Raw genomic sequence first — 5747 nt, forward strand, 5'->3', positions numbered from 1 at the left:
GAGAATATGCCATAGTCTTTATAGATTGGATTAAAGATGGGAATGATTTCCTCAAAGAATAATTTTGGGTGGGGAGAAAGGATAGTAGTCGTAGTGGTAAACAAGTTGACCTTCTGGGTTGCCTACTAACCCACTTTATAATCAACAGTGAGTAATTCAATTTACCCAGCCTTGCAAATCATTAAAACATAAATAAATAAAGAGGCCTGCAAAAATTCTGCCTGGCCTGCAAAATGTGCTTGGCTGTCATCCATATCGCCAATACTTCTGATCTCTATGGCTTCTCTCATGGACAGCTAAGAACATACAAGCTTTGATACACTCAAGCATACTCAAACATCTTCCCTGCATCACTTCCTGGGAACTAACTCCCCTACCAACCCACACCCAAAAAAGAACAGAAATGGGGGGAGGAGTGTGGAGGGAGGGAGGTGATTATTTTCTCATGAGGTTTCACATAATTTCTTTACCACCCAGAGCATGTGACAGGAGGTGATTTTTGCAAATAAATTAACCTCTGTGCTCTTCAGGGTCAATAATACTTTCCCATTTTACGGGGGAATTTGAATTATTGACTGTCTCGTGTCTTCATTCCCTAGAAGGTGAATTGAAGGGAATAGGTTTTTGAAGTAGTTTTGATTTTTTTAATTGTTTATATCTTTTTAATAATTAATATTTTGCTAGTATTATTTTATTCATCTTTGACTGCTTTACGAAATGAGATAGTAACTAAAATCACTCATCCCACTTTCTAGGGAGGCACAGAGAAGGTACACTGAGACTTTGAGAAACAAACTGGTTTCAAAATATTCATAGAACCCTCTAGCGCAAACTGGTCCAGCATGGGACATATTAAGTTCATATTAAGTTCTATATCCATATTAAGATTTACATTCCCCTGGCAGCTAATTTCTAGGACTTTAAGGGAGAGGCTATCTTCCAAACTGATCACATGCCGATTTTCTAAGACCCATTTGGACTAGTCGTGCCTTTAAAATCCAACTTAAATATTTGGAGCATATTGGAAAGGACAGAATAAATGATCAGACATCTCAGTACTTATCTGAGAGCCTAGATACCTATTTAACAACAACAACAACGAAAACATATTTTAGAATGCTATGTTTGGACTCTTTATTAAAACAGACAGCAACAATAAAGTATCTGTACAAGTTGTTGAAAAAAGACTGGTGATGCAGAATAGAAATTGGGGGGCTTGGATTTCCAGATGAAACTTCCAGCTCTGCCTCTTGCTAGCTGTGGGCAAATCTTCCGTTTCCTCTTAAAGCTTCAGTTTCCTCATTTATAAAATGAAGAAAATAGTGCAGGTTTTGCAGTGAAAATTAAATAAGGCTAATGTATTCAAAGAACTTGTGAACTCCCTGCATACAATATAAATTCAATAAATGATACCTATCAGAAAAGAGACTCCAAACCTACCATGCAAGCTAAAGTGACTTGGGATTTAATATCTATTTTATCTTTTACAGGAAGTAGATCACCAAGTTATTTTTCTCTTGGTGAAGAGTGAATGGGGTCAAAATAAATCACTGGCTCATCACTCACCCTAAGACAACTCTCTAGGAAAGGGAGGCTTTTGCCCTCTTTGCAAGGTCAGTTTCTTTTCATTTTTTCCTCAAGTTTCTCCCCATCCCAATACCCACGTCTCCTTGAGATGTTTATTTATTTCACAGCGCTTCTCTATAGTCTGTGTTTTATGCCTCTTCCCCTCCGTGTAAGAAAGAAAGCTTACTTGATATTTCTCATTCACTAAAGAAAGTGGTAAGTCAAACAGCAATAGGGTCTCCCCCTATCAGAAGAGCCAATGGCGAATAGGCATCATGCAAACTTCACATATAGATTATTATTATTATTGAGCGTATAGCACCTTGGCTGTTTGCCCAGCATGTCCTTGCTAACTCAGGGTCACCAAAAAAAGAGTAATTCTCTGCCACAACTCAGTAAGACATGGGATCTGCATGATTAAAATGGCCTTAGTGTTTGGAATCCTGAAATAATGCATTCCAAATTAAATTAAAAATGGGTTAGGGCTTCCCTGGTGGCACAGTGGTTGAGAGTCCACCTGCCGATGCAGGGGACACGGGTTCGTGCCCCGGTCCGGGAAGATCCCACATGCCGCGGAGCAGCTGGGCCCGTGAGCCATGGCCGCTGAGCCTGCGCGTCCGGAGCCTGTGCTCCGCAATGGGAGAGGCCACAACAGTGAGAGGCCCGCGTAATGCAAAAAAAAACAAAAGAAAAAAACAAAAGAAAACCCAGTTAGATAGCTTTCAGTGAAGAACTGCTATTACCCTGTTACCTTTCTTCTTGCTCCCCTCCAAAGTCTTTATTGATTTCATTGTTGCTCAGATCTGATAACATCTGTCCTATTGTTCGGAGGAATTGAAGATGCTTACAAAGTCTTAATCAAATTAATGAATTAATGGAGGGAGTTTGGAGAAACAAAGAAAATGAGGTGATTCAAATACGTATACAGACACACATCCTTAACAGAGGTTGCTGCTGTGGTAGACACTTTTTTGATAAAACCAGAGCAGAATTCTTTGCTCAGTAGTCACTTTCTGGGTAAATGTGTTTAGTCAGGACGTGAGACCACAGGCCCTTGGACAACTCCAGCTCATTTGCCCCACAGTGATCACAGTGCCCACACAGACCATTTTGCTAATCAAATTCCCAGAAAACCTGTTCTGGATCACCCAATAATTGACTAAATTTGTATTTGGATGCCATTGCTGATGAGAATAAAGCACCACGCGATAATGCTTTCCCTTTCACCGTAATTTTATTACTTTATTGGACCACCAGGGACCTGGTACATCCCAGAGGGAATACTTTTCAATTTAATTAAACTGCAGACATTTAGCTTAAAGAATCATAAATAATAGACAAATACTCCTGTTTCCCCTATTTGTCTCTTATGGAGAATTAACTGCTAATAATATAATAATTGAAATCCAAAATAAAACTACACAGCCAGGGAGGTGATCAGACCATGTGGCGGGTGGAGAGTCCAGCTGCAGAGGGTGAGTGGGGATGTCTGGACACTAGATATGGTGAAATAAGGGTCTCCTTTGCTTTAAGCTGCTAACTCGGAGGCAGGGAAGAGAGAATTATTTACTTTCACGGGTAAGATTTCAGGAGTCTCACCAAGGGGCCCCTGCTTGCACAGCCTACTTCCTTCCCAGCACACTGAGCCTTTAACCAGAAACAAAGCCGTTCTTCCTATTGTTACATAAAAGGCTTGGAATGCGAAGTCTTCCTGGTGAGGGAGGGGATGATGTAAGCTCATTAACAATGAGAGGCAAATGACTGATGTCACATCCTCTCCTGAGAGCTGATTTCCATGATGAAAAGAGGAGAGAAGGTTTGGGCCTTGGAGAGGGATGGGGAGGGAAACAGGGTCTGGGGTTTGTCATACTTCACACTTTCACCTAGGGCTGTTTCGTTGGTGAAACATCATCCGAAAGGAACGTTACTGGTATGTGGATCTGGATTAAGAATTTACTGGGTGCCAGGTTCTGTGAGAGGTATTTTCCCACACACTATCATAATTATCACAACACAGCTGCAAAATAGGATTTCTAGTCCCCTTTTGCTGGATAAGAAACTGAGGCTGGTATACATAAACTTCTTCTTTTCTTTTTTTTTGGCTGCACGGCATGTGGGATCCTAGTTCCCCGACCAGGGTTGGATCCCGGGCCCGCTGCCTTGGAAGCAGAGTCTTATCCACTGGACCACCAGGGAAGTCCTCATCTGGCTTCTTAATAGCAGAACAAGGATTAGCATCAAGGTCAGCTTGAGTCCAAACATATGCTTTTCACTCGCACCATGATAACTCAGAGCCTGATCTAAAATTTGGGGATGATTTTTTTTGCTGTTTTCAAAATACACATCAAGTCAAATTTTTGCCATTAACTTTGGAATATTTTGGTGAAAGAAATCAGAAGGATTAAGTTCATTTTACAGATGAGACTGAAAAAGAATATGCAGGAAACAAGCCAAGTTTCTACAGCAAAGAATGAAGTAATTAGGATTCCATGTTCTGATGTTATACCCAATTGCCTATTTGGTCTCTCCTATTGGGTAACTCAATTCCTTAGGTACCTCAACTCAGTCTGTGCAAAACTAAACCCAAGGTCTTGTATCTGCCCATTATCCATACCCCTTTTCTGCCCTAACCTAACTGTAAGAGGGAATTCTTTTTTTTTTTTTTTGCGGTACGCGGGCCTCTCACTGTTGTGGCCTCTCCTGTTGCGGAGCACAGGCTCCGGACGCGCAGGCTCAGTGGCCATGGCTCACGGGCCTAGCCGCTTCGCAGCATGTGGGATCCTCCCGGACCGGGGCGCGAACCTGCGTCCCCTGCATCAGCAGGCGGACTCTCAACCACTGTGCCACCAGGGAAGCCCAAGAGAGAACTTTTAATAGTTCCTCTCTTGATTACTGGACATCATCATTCATCTTTAGTCACTTAAGACAGGAATCTAAAAGTACATCCACATTTCTCCCTCTGCTGTACTTCCCTGTTCTGCGCCCCACATCTAACCAGTCTTATTAAGTATACTTCCCAAATTTCTCTCAAATCAGTTTCCTTTTTCCTTTTCTTCATCTCCAGTGTCAACACCTTTGTCATGCCCCAGTCATTTCTCCTCTGTCTTAAAGCTAGAATCTCCTAAGTGAATTGGCCACACTGCATTCTACGTTCCAATAAGTCCTCGATTATACTCAAATTGATGACAGATTGGTTCCCTTAAAACCCAAAGTCTGGTACATAGAGAATGCTGAATGAATGAATGAATGAATAAAATAAAAAAACAAAAAGAGATCTACTCTCAAGTACAAATACTAGAATAGCAACAAATCAAATAGAAGAAATACAAGCTGTTTATACTCCTTTAAATTGAGGTAAGATATACGCGGTGAGATATAAATCTTAAGTGTAAAGTTCAATCAGTTTTGTCAAAATATATACCTATATAAACAACACTTCAATCAAGATATAGAACATTTCCATCACACTAGAAATTTCCTTCATGGCTTTCCTTGATGATTAATGAGACTGAGGATTTTCTCATAGGCTTATTGGCCATCCATATACCTGCTTTTGTGGAATATCTATTTGTGTTTTTCACCTGTGTTTAAATTTGGTTGTTTATAATTACAGCTTTGTAGGAGTTCTTCATAAATATGGATGAGACCTTTGTCCGATAAAACGAAGGTGAATATTTTTTCTCAGACTTACCTTTTCACTTACTGCAGTTTTTGAGGAGAAAAATTTGAAATTTGATCAAGTCTATGTGATCAATTCTTTTCTTTTATAGTTAGTGCTTTTTGTGTCTTGTCTAAGAAATCTTTGCCAACCCCAGGATTCAATGATACTCTTTTTTTCCCCTAGAAATTTGAAACTTTCAGCAGTTATGTTTAGGTCTGGAAGCCATTTAAAATCAATTCTGTGTATGGTGAGAGGTTATTTTTTTTCACACATGGATATCCAGCCCCATTTGTTGAAAAGATTTCCTTTCCCCATTGAATTGCCTTGGTGCCTTTGTTGAAAATCAGCTGACTTTCTATGTGTCTATTTCTGGATTCTGTTATGTTCTACTATCCTGATACCACTTTCACAGTGTAGGTTAATATACCTTTATAGTAAGTTTTAAAACTGATAGTGTAAGTACTCCAACTTTCTCAAAATTGTTTCGGCTATTCTAAGTCCTTTGGCTTTCCCTATATAT

This window comes from Grampus griseus (genome assembly GCF_964374135.1).
Source record: "Grampus griseus genome assembly, chromosome: 7".
NCBI lineage: Eukaryota > Metazoa > Chordata > Mammalia > Artiodactyla > Delphinidae > Grampus > Grampus griseus.